Source organism: Hylobates moloch, unplaced genomic scaffold, assembly GCF_009828535.3.
Source record: "Hylobates moloch isolate HMO894 unplaced genomic scaffold, HMol_V3 SCAFFOLD_4, whole genome shotgun sequence".
In the NCBI taxonomy this organism is placed as follows: domain Eukaryota; kingdom Metazoa; phylum Chordata; class Mammalia; order Primates; family Hylobatidae; genus Hylobates; species Hylobates moloch.
The window spans coordinates 97,846,757-97,858,913 of record NW_026652279.1 but is presented as its reverse complement, the minus strand read 5'-3'; the positions used below and the strand labels follow the sequence as shown (position 1 = coordinate 97,858,913).

At 37.2% G+C, this 12,157-nt stretch overlaps 2 pseudogenes; both read left to right on the top strand.

Annotated features, from left to right (window-relative positions):
• LOC116466403 (dnaJ homolog subfamily B member 14-like) overlaps window positions 1–2,074 on the top strand; it is a 14,397-nt pseudogene extending 12,323 nt beyond the window's left edge.
• A 5,176-nt stretch (window positions 2,075–7,250) lies between these two features.
• Window positions 7,251–8,173, top strand: LOC116467460 (Rieske domain-containing protein-like; annotated as a pseudogene).
• The last annotated feature ends 3,984 nt before the right edge of the window (window positions 8,174–12,157 follow it).

Genomic DNA, 12,157 nt, shown 5'->3' with positions numbered 1-12,157 from the left:
AAAATGGTGAAATTGCAAAGCATGTCAGATTGATTTCTTTGATTATGTGTTCATCACAGGTGAAACTGGCCTATTTCAGTATTCCAAACAGAATGTTAATTCTGGTATAACTCTGAGAAAATAGGCCCAAAACAAGCTAAAGAGTTTTATGCTGATCTTTGTGTGTTGTTAGTGAGTGTTCTCCTTTCCACGTTCTAATTTGTTTCTGACAGTGTTTATGGACAGATGTTATAAAATTACTGGCATTGCTGCTTCAACTTTGTGCTTCACATTCTGTAAAACTGGCCAAAATAAGGATTTCCTTCTTCTTTATTCCCTGATACGCTACATTCCAAAATTAGGTGCAACGAAAAGCCTCAACTGAAAGGAAATCTAAACAGGGTTTGTTTGCATTTGTCAAGTTGTGTCTGAAAAACGAATGTGGTGAGCTGAAAAAAAATGCATGAAATAAAAAATGCATGAAATAACTGCGTTCTTAAATTATCAGACTCCTCCCTGAGAGGACTAATACAGATGGTGTGTTCATTTGTGTTGCTGTAAAGGAATAGATGAAACTAGGTAGTTTATAAAGGAAAGGAGTTTATTTGGCTCATGGTTCTGCCGGCTGTACAAGCATAGCACCAGCGTCTGTTCATCTGCTGAGGGCCTTGGGGAACTTACAATCATGGCTGAAGGTGAAGGGGAGCTGGCATGTCACACGGCATGAGACGAAGCAAGAGAGAGATAGAGAGAGAGAAATAGGAGGTGCCAGGCTCTGTTAAACAACTAGATTTTGTGTGAAATCATAGAGCAGGAACACACTCATTACCGTGAGAACACCGCCAAGCCATTCATGAGCGATATGCCCCTGTGACCCAAACACCTCCCACACGCTCATCTCCAACATTGGAGGTCCCATTTCAACATGGAGTTTGGAGGGAACAAACATCCATACCATATCAAAGACAAAGGTGAACACAACTTGAAAAATACTCAGATTTGCAATAAATGAGGAAGTCTAGATTTTCAAAAAGAAAGAATAAAATTCCGATTCTCGTCTTTTTTATTTTACTCTAAACCACAGTAATTCATATTATTGAGCTGCGCTGCCGGAGGAAACGGAAGAAGGAACAAGCTATGGAGGGGAACGGGGATGAGGCTGAGAAATGTGTCGAGATCGCCCAGGAGGCCCTGAATGCCGGCAACCGCGAGAAGGCCCAGTTTTTCCTGCAGAAGGCCGAGAAGCTCTACCTACTGCTCTCGGCCCGCGCATAAACAAATGTAAAAATTACTATGAAGTACCTGGAGTTACGAAAGATGCTGGTGATGAAGATTTGAAAAAAGCTTATAGAAAGCTTGAAGTTTCATCAAGACAAAAACAATGCCCCTGGAGCAACAGGTGCTTTTAAAAGGATTGGAAATGCTTATGCTGTTTTAGGTAATCCAGAAAGCGAAAACGGTATGACCTCACAGGTAATGAAGAGCAAGCATGTAACCACCAAAACAATGGCAGATTTAATTTCCATAGAGATTGTGAAGCTGATATAACTCCAGAAGACTCGTTTAATATATTTTTGGGGGTGGATTTCCTTCAGGTAGTGTACTTTCTTTTTCAAATGGACGAGCTGGTTATAGCCAACAACATCAGCGTCGACATAGGGGACATGAAAGAGAAGAGGAAAGAAGAGATAGAGGTTTTTCTGTGTTTATCCAGCTGATGCCCATAATTGTATTAATCCTCGTGTCATTATTAAGCCAATTGATGGTCTCTAATCCTCCTTACTCCTTATATCCCAGATCTAGAACAGGGCAAACTACTAAAATGCAGACATAAACTTGGGTGTTGTTTATTACATCAAAAGGACTTTAAAAATGAATATAAAGGAATGTTATTACAAAAGGTAGAAAAGAGTGTGGAAGAAGATTATGTGACTAATATTCGAAATAATCGCTGGAAAGAAAGACAACAAAAAACAGATATGCAAGATGCAGCAAAGTATACTGTGATGATCGACTCTGAAGGAAGGCAGGCGCCTTGAGCGTGGACAACTGTAAAGAATTAGAGAGGCTTACCAGTCTTTATAAAGGAGGATGAACTGGAATTTTTATTTATACCTTTTAGCGTACTCTATTTTTTTCTGTAAGTAAGTTTAGTTTCATCATGAGAGATGAAGGAAAAGATTTGAAACTGAACAGTTGGTTCCTGAAATCTTAGACTGTTTGTGACCTACTGGCTCCTTTAAATAGTAACTGAAAACTAAAATGGAATATTTTAGTTATGCTTCTACAATTATTTTCATTTTAAAAATTTATATAATTCCTACTAAAATGTCTTGAGAAAGGATTATCACACCTGTAGCAATTTCCAGTTTTAGTGATTCTCCATTTTTTTCCTTGTTATGTAAATATTTATGGAATGATAATTTTGTGTGCATATATGTTACTGTTTTTTATTTAAGTTCTTTTAGTGTTTAGCTCCATGAGACACTTCAGTTTAAATTGATGGAATAAATGTTATATGACACATTTACATTTTCTTTATCAAGGTGTCAAATATGCAGAGTTTAAACAGTGAAACTTCTTCAAAAAGAAAAAACAAAAACTTTAACTTTGTGTAAAATCTTACAGTATTATCAGCCTAGAGAAAATTGATATTTTTAATATTGTCATTATATTCCAAAATATATATTGAGATAAATGAACTGGTGTAGAATATCAGTTTGCTATTTAGTTGTATGAATTACTATACATATATATGCATAGAAGTGAAATGCTATACTGGTAGATTTTAAAGAAAAATATGGGCTGGGCGCAGTGGCTCACACCTGTAATCCCAGCACTTTGGGAGGTTGAGGTGGACAGATCACAAGGTCAGGAGATCGAGACCATCCTGGCTAACACAGTGAAACTCCGTCTCTACTAAAAATACAAAAAAATTAGCCAGGCGTGGTGGCGGGCACCTGTAGTCCCAGTTACTCAGGAGGCTGAGGCAGGAGAATGGCATGAACCCGGGAGGCAGAGCTTGCAGTGAGCCGAGATTGCGCCACTGCACTCCAGCCTGGGCAACAGAGCGAGACTCCTCTCAAAAAGAAAAAAGAAAGAAAATATAAGGAAATGGCTATAAATATTAAACTAAAAGGGTCTTCAACAGTAAGGTGCAGTTATATCGTTTACAATTCCAATAATTAAAAGGCCACCAAACTGTGATGTATATGTCCTTGAAGGCTGCTAAAATTTATGAAGAGGACTCACATTTCCCTCATAGAAATTTGTAGTTTCTTGGTGATCATTTAAGCAGGATCCAAAGAAGTTCTTCTACAAGTAAGTAATAACAAATATGAGTACAGAAATGTAGCTTTGTGCCTTTTAACCCTATTGCCAACTCCTAAACATGTAAGTAGATTACAGTATACTTATCTGATCAGAGCATGATCTGTTTGGCCACATGCAACTGTGAGCAGAAATAAAGCAGCAGGTAGAATAGTAACTTAAAGCAAGTCATCCTTTCAAAATTCTGAGCTAAAATCTATTCACCACTGAGTAATTGAATTAATCCTATAGGGATAAGCTCCTTGTAAGTAAATCTATAATATGAATTAGAAAAAAAAAAAAACAGCTGGAAATTGAAGTTTTTGGTTGCTGTATACTGGATATGAAACTATTTGATTTCTAGTCTCCTGTGTTTAACAGTTGTAATATTTTAATGATTTTGCTTCATACCCGGTTAATGGAACATAAATATATCTTTGGTACTTCTTTGTGAGTGAGAGAATGCTAGATAGGGTGGCTTTGTTCTTTGTTTAAATTTTTTTTCTGAATGTAGTTAATTTATGGCATCTGTTGAATAAAACTGCTAAAATGACCTCTTAAAAATGTTCTGTTGTATCCCCTTTCCCAGGTGAATCAATAGAAATTTCTGATTGAATTAGTAGGTTAAACCAAACAACATACTGTCATAGGAAAAGTGGACAGCTTAATTAACTTGGTCTTAGAAATGTTACCTTAGAAAAAAAAAGCAGTGCTTAAGAGAAAATACAATTTTAAATATTTTGTTGAGCCTGTAGAGTAAGTTTTTTAAAAAATAAGTTCGTAGCATTTTAATTAACTTTGAAAGTTCATATGCAGCAGAAAATTTCTAAAAACTTGAATGAAAAAAATTTCATCTATTTATTTTTCTAATTTTAATGGCAAATTTACACTCTTAAGGCTGATAATTCTGTGAACTTACCTTCTTGTTGACTGATTCTTTTTCCCTTAATCCCAGCTTTAAGGGGATAGGTGAAGTTATTATACAAAGTTAAGTGATACCATAAAGTGTATATTATAAAGTCATACATGGCTTTTGGACAGCATTATATATTGGTTTTATTGCTGCATTCCATTAAATTTCATAAAATGCTAGGGAAAATGTGTTTGATAAAATTTTCTGCGGTGAGAAATGGCAGACTGTGTGCCTGACAATTTAAGCCACATGTGAAGTCTGCAAGAAAAGATTCAGTCCTTAATGTTACCTATATCATGGTGTAAAAGCTCAACAAGTGTCTTATAATTTGGAGTTAATTGTATAAAGTAAGAAGAGTTTAGATATCTTGAGAGAAATGATTTTCATGTTTGCTGCTTTTTTATAATAAAAATCCCAACATTTTGCCATCTTATTTTTAGCTACACGAACTTTGCAATTTCATTGGCTCATTTTAATGACCACCTAAAAGTCCTCAGTCTTTGAATATTGCTTTATTAGCTCCTCTAACTGGTATTCTAACAGTTTAGCAGCAGTTATATTTACTAATGCTTTACATTTTTACTCTTTTTACGTGAACACACACAAATATACCCACGCATATACACACAAACATTATTGTCCTCGTGAGGGTTTAGGGGAAAGGAAAATAATATATTTCTCCTCTTCTTTTGATTCCTTAGTTCCCAAATAGACTGGTGTTAGTCATTTAGTCATTTGTAAATTTCAGAATGTAGTTTGATTAAATGTGAATTAAATTCTCAACATTGAAAAACGTCAAGTTAGATTCATCTAATAAGTGAAAATTATATATTTTGTAAACAGATTACATTTGAACGCCTAAATAATTATTTGTTTCATAATCATTATGTGCTTGTTTATGATTTACAAAGACTCGGTAGAGAAAAGTACGTCCTTAAGGCATATATACGCCAATGCATTAAACTACTCAGATTTTGTGTCAGCTCAGGTGTTCATAGGAACAGGAATGTGGAATACTAGCTTTTTACTTTAATTATACATTTATGCTTAATTTTTCTTCCAGTTAAATCTTTAATTACACTAGTATGTAAAGTAGTTACTGTGAAAAATTATTATTTGATTTCCCTTCTGTTGATCTGTAATTTTTTTTTTTTTTTTTGAGCCAGAGTCTCGCTGTGTCGCCCAGGCTGGAGTGCAGTGGTGCGATCTCGGCTCACTACAAGCTCCGCCTCCCGGGTTCACGCCATTCTCCTGCCTCAGCCTCCCGAGTAGCTGGGACTACTGGCACCCGCCACCACGCCTGGCTAATTTTTTTGTATTTTTAGTAGAGATGGGGTTTCATCGTGTTAGCCAGGATGGTCTCGATCTCCTGACCTTGTGATCCGCCCGCCTCAGCCTCCCAGAGTGCTGCGTGAGACACCGCGCCCGTCCTGTTTTTCCCTTTTTCTAAAACACACTTTACTTTTACTTCCAGGTGAGTATTTTTAATACTGTTATATTTTTGTAAAATATTTTGTAAAAATATCTATAATATTTTTAAATGTAGCTATTTAACACATATGACATGCTAATGTTACTTAATGGATTCCTATGTATTTCATTAAAAAAATAAACCTCGGCCCAGTCCAGGCGTCGAGCGTGGCTGGAGCTCTGGCTCGCTGCAGTAGTGTCACGCGGAGGCGTAGCGAGGATTCAGGGACAGTAAGTTCTGTTCTTGCCGAGCAGGGGGCCGGCTCGCGGGACCAGCTGCTTCTGGCCAGGCGCGGGTGTGGACTCAGCGTTCTGGGTGGCTGCAAGGCCTGAGGCCCTCCTGGGTTTTGGTTCAGCGTTAGTTAACAGTTAACCCGCCAGGGCAGGCTTCTGCCCAGGCACAGGAGAGCCACTGAGCTTGTTCCCCTTGAAACTTGGGCCACGCCTGAGACCTGCCACTCAGGGTGGTACGCGGGTCGTTTCTAACAAGCTTTCATGGCATTTGTGCGCTTCCGCAGCCCTGGCCGTCCTGGAGATACTCGTTCCCTGGAGTCCGTAGTTGAGAATTTACAGCACCTGGACAGCCACGTGCAGTCTCAGAACTGCAGGCCGTTTTTACCCAAATGTTAAACACAGCTTGAAATTAGGCAGGATAACTGCCAGAGCTGGATGGACCTTAGAGGTGCCAGCTAGCGCGCTGCGAGCGTTTTCTGCGGTTAGGCCTGCTCTAAACATTTGACATGTGTTAAAGCATTTATGTGCTTTACCCACACCCCTATGTGGCGGGCCCTTCTTACAGTAAAAGAAACTGCGGCACAGCGAAATTAAGCAACTTGCCCCAAATCACGCAGAACTGGGATGCAAACTCAGGTCTAGCTCACTCGTGATCACAGTTCAACATCAGACGATGGTGCCAATTTCCAGAGCAGCTATGTGACTTTATATAAAATTACTGGGCAAGCGTTCAATTGTAAACATTCGTGAACATAGCTGTTGCACATTAGCGTTCCTATTTTTTTTTTTTAAATTCAAGACCATCTTTGGTGACATATATAAATATCAATACTATATATATCACCAATACACATCTTTGCTTTGCTACAAGGTTTTTGTGTCTTCGAGATAGTTTACTTGCAAGCCACATGTTTTTATAAATCCGTGGGTGCTACCTGAATAAAACTAATGCCTACCCCTTGGCGGTTTTGTGAAGACTAATGAACTGTTATATTCAAAGAGTCCAAGCAGTAGGCACTTACTGAAGGACAGCTAGCTTTATCTATTATTATTCTGCCATTCAGAGAGATACCAAAACTACTCTAAGGCATTTCTTTTCCCTGCACCTAAAAGCAAGGGTGTCATACTTGAGATAAGCATTCTGATAATGTGTAGGCAAAGTTTCCAGACTTAGTAAAAGCACCTTAGTCATGGCTCAAGAGGAGTGACAAATTACCCTCTGTTGCAGTTCAAGGAGAATATAAGACAGAGAAGAAAGCGGTAAATGAATTTCATTTGATTAGCAATAGATTGGACACTCTACTGGTCTTGCCTATCTACAACCTCTCTTTCACCTGACCTCTAAATGTTGAAGTGCTTCAGGAATTGTCTTAGACCTTCTTCCTTATCTACACTTCCTCTCCAACATGAATCTTGATGGCTCTGCACAAGATCCTGAAAAGAGGGAATATTCTTCTGTGTGTGTGGGCAGAGAAGATGACATTAAAAAATCTGAAAGAATGGCCGGGCGCAGTGGCTCACGCCTGGAATCCCAGCACTTTGGGAGGCCGAGGTGGGTGGATCACGAGGTCAGGAGTTTGAGACCATCCTGGCTAACACAGTGAAACCCCGTCTCTACTAAAAATACAAAAACAAAATTAGCCGGGCGTGGTGGCGGGCGCCTGTAGTCCCAGCTACTCTGGATGCTGAGGCAGGAGAATGGCATGAACCCGGGAGGCAGAGCTTGCAGTGAGCCGAGATAGCGCCACTACACTCCAGCCTGGGCAACAGGGCAAGACTCCATCTCAAAAAAAAAAAAAAAAAAGAAGCTGTTGTCCGTGATAGAGAAGTGGTCATTTTCTTCCACAAGGGAGAATATCATGCTGTGGATATTCGCTGTTACACTCAGGAGGACCTTTACATTTGGGAAATATAGAGGATTTTGATAAACGACTATGTATGGTTTGCCCCTGGCATCAACACAAAATTACTTTGGCAACAGGAGGTCTGTACCGGTCTATAAACTCTAAAGATCCATCAGCAAAACCCAAGTAGTGCTCCAAAGGAATAAAGCAAAGGATTCACGCAGTGACGGTAGACAATGGGAATATTTATGTGACTCTTTCTTTTTTTTTTTTTTTTTTTGAGACGGAGTCTTGCTCTGTCACCCAGACTGGAGTGCCATGGCGCGATTTCAGCTCTTATGTGACTCTTTCTAATGAAACTTTTAAGTGTGACTCTAATTTTTATGCCACTGGAGACTTCAAAGTAATTAAGAGTTCTTTCTGATAAAAAATATATAGCAATGAAAAATATTGTGTATGCTTGAAAACATTTTTAGAATAACTTTGCTTCAGTTTTAAAGGTGATGAAATGTTTCAACATAGGCACAACTATTTAAAAACCATATAAATTTGAGAGGTTTAAGAGCACACATCCTTAGTATGATATAAGGGTTATCATCAGGAACAATAGAATACATTTTATCGAATCCTCTGGATTAATTAGAACCAGAAGTTCATAGATTTGGGATGTTCTGTTTAAGAAGGATGAAAATAAATTTGGAGTAAACAAAATAAATAATAGGTAAAAATTAAGGTTTAGTAAGGAAATTTTTTTAATTTAAAAAATTTAATTTTTAAAATAGGAAAAAAAAATTCCTGTTTGATGTAGCAGACTTAATTCTGGAAAAGGTTTAATATATACAAAGTAAACGGACTATATAATGAACTTCCATCACTCAGCTTTAACAGTTATCAGCATTCTTCCATTCTTGTTTTATTTACACCTCTATGGATTCCTTACCTCTCCTATTTGATTGTTATTTTTACATGTTTAGGTAAAGTTTAAATACATTGAAATGTTCACATCTGAACTGTACAAGTTTCCCAAATAACATGGCAGACTTTTTATACTTAAAAAATGCCTCCAAAAATGAGATAAGTTTACCTGCTGAACTTGAAAATAAGAAACTTAACCACTGTGTTAGACACCAAAACCAAATAAACCTTGGCTTAGTTTCTCTATAATCAAGACAGATCGGGAAGTAAGGAAGCCACACACAGCTGCTGCCTGGCCATGAGAGACATAAAGATGTCACCTATTCAATGAGCCAATGTACTTTAATGCCTATGTGAAATTTTCAAATAAAGGTTTAAAAAAAAATTTTTTAATAAAAAAATTAAAATAAATCTCCCACCTGTGTTAAGACAGTTAAATATTTCTTGATGTTGGCTTGAGGACCAAGTGAGCCATCTTGCCAGCTGAGCAAGTTTTATGTCAGAGGACCAAATGGTTAAAAGAGGAGAATTTGCGGCCGGCCGCAGTGGCTCACGCCTGTAATCCCAGCACTTTTGGAGGCCGAGACAGGCAGACCACAATGTCAGGAGATCAAGACCATCCTAGCTAACATTGTGAAACCTTGTCTCTACTAAAAATACAAAAAATTAGCCAGGCGTGGTGGTGGGCGCCTGTAGTCCCAGCTACTCGGGAGGCTGAGGTGGGAGAATGGCGTGAACCTGGGAGGTGGAGTTTGCAGTGAGCCGAGATCGTGCCGCTGTACTCCAGCCTGGGTGACAGAGCGCGACTCCGTCTCAAACAAACAAACAAAAAATTCTAATTTTTAGTTACAAAGAAAAAGGATAGAATGAAGCTTTCAAGGAATTCTTGCTCATCCCTTCAATAATTTGGCAGGCAACACAGTCCTAGAATTCAGCTTCCTTTCTGGTTTTATTACTCTTAAATAGATACTTTCATAAAAAAGGAAACATTTTTCCTCAAAACATTAATTCAAAACATACTCCTTATATTAAGGATTATGGCACCACATTTTTTGTGAATTCCCTATGTGTAACTTTTTCCTGTTGGTATGTGATTTTTTTTCATTTAATATGACTATCTGCTGGTGTTGGGGGCAATGGGTTTGTCAATATTCTGTGAATGTGTCCATGTATAGGTGTATATATATATATATATTTTCCAGCTAATACCTCAAATGTGTGATTGTTTAATATATACCACAATATGTTTGCACAGAGCAGGGCTTCCATTAGCAGTGGATATTTTTATTTCTTTTTTTTTTTTTTTGAGACAGAGTCTTGCTCTGTCACCCAGGCTGGAGTGCAATGGCATGATCTCGGCTCACTGCAAGCTCCACCCTCCCAGGTTCACACCATTCTCCTGCCTCAGCCTCCCGAGTAGCTGGACTAGAGGTGCCCGCCACCATGCCCAGCTAATTTTTTTGTATTTTTAGTAGAGATGGGGTTTCACCATGTTAGCCAGGATGGTCTCAATCTCCTGACCTCGTGATCCACCCACCTCGGCCTCCCAAAGTGCTGGGATTACAGGCGTGAGCCACCACACCCGGCGGATATTTTTATTTTTAACTTTGAAAATCAGTCCACACAATTTCATTGGTGTGAATTCTTTCTGGTGCTCTTTTTCATATTTTAATGCAGAGATTCCTATTATAAGGCCCATGCTTCAAACATAATTATATCTTTCTATATCCAGCCAGCTGGAAATATATAGGGGTAAGAAGTATTTCTTGAAATGTCCTTGTTTAGTAAGTTAGTAACAACTGGGATGACTAGTTGCCAAGATGTCTTGTAACTGCATAGCAGATGACACCTGGCATGGCAAGTCTCATTCACTTCAGCAGAAGACTGTACATTTCAATCTGATATTCTACTTTGCCATTTAAGTACACCATTAACATTATGGAGATTTTCAGTGACATTGGAATACTGTAATTATTAGTTTCAAAAAGAATTATTTTGAATAGGATGATTAAACCAATGAGAAGACAGAAACACACACAAATGATATGTTGCAGTTTATCTGTATTAAGAAATGATTCTTGCCAATTTCTGGTTTTGGTTTTTGGATTGCTACATAAGACTTTCTTTCCATTTACTTTATGTGTTTTTAAAAGCTGCAGGTAATTTTTAAGGTTTGATGGAATTATAATGGGAGCCTTGTATAAGTTAAATGAAACTGGTAAAGGAGAGCTTACTTTGTCTATAATGCATTCAGGATTATAACTTAGATTTAAAAATGAAATGTCTGATTTGTAAAATATTTAATGTTATATCAGACTTAAAATTTTCTGTGAGAACTCAAACTAAATGCATTTGATTTTTAATGAATGTTCTGAATGAAATATAAATTTTCGTCTTTCAATCTCTGTAGTTTATCTCAATATATTAATAAAAAGGTCTGTTCTCACTGTAAAAAAAATTCATATTATGATGACACGAATATACAGACTTTCAAATTAGTTCTTTTTATATCTGTATTTTTTAAATCTCTTGAGTTGGGTTATTTTTATTTCCATTTCCTGGCTCTTCTGCTGCATGAAAATCATGCTTCCACTTTTCTTGCACCCTTTGATAAGCCTCAAAGTTACTATATGAGGTACCCAAAAGATAAGATATTGTCACTAGCCTCAAAGATTTTACTATTCTGGACACACAGACACCAATGGTTTCCCTGTTTCTGAAGACTCCCAATTTATACAAACAGAACTTCATGCTTTATATTCTTTATCAGACTTCACATAGTTGAAAATCATTTCCTTCCAATCTGGAGAAGATGATTTTTGAGTTGTAACTGATCACAAATTGCTAGTCAGTCTGTGTGTTCATCCTACGATTTCAACATCTTCTAAACTGTGTTTATGGTACTAGTCTTAATTCATTTTTATATTAAAAACAGTCATTTTCATCACACATACCTGCATTTCAAAATTTTTTATTAGAAGAAGACACAGTACAAGGCAGTTGAACACTAACTTTTGATATTTTGATAAAAACAAAAATGGGAATCTTTCCAAGTGACTTTTGAGCAAGGATCTGGTCATCTATGTATTTGATACCAGTCGCTCAATATTTTAAGATAAATTTAATTGAAGTATATTACACATACATAAATGTGCATAAATCATAAGTGTAAATCTCAATGAATTTTAAAAAGAAAACACAACAGAAAAACACCGTAGCATTCTCTCTAATACTTGCCCCTAGTCATAATCCACAATCCTCCTCCTAAACAGTAACAATTATTCCTTACTTTAATTACCATAAATTATTTTTGCCTGTTTTGAAATATTTAGGTAAATGCAGTTAGATAAATGTACTCTCTTTGTTTAAGGCCTCTTTTTATAAACATTGTATTTGTGGGATTTATTCATATTTTGTATGTGGAAATAGTTCATTTATTTTTACTGGTGAATAGTATTTTTCTCCTATGAAAACACCATAGTTGTATTTCTCT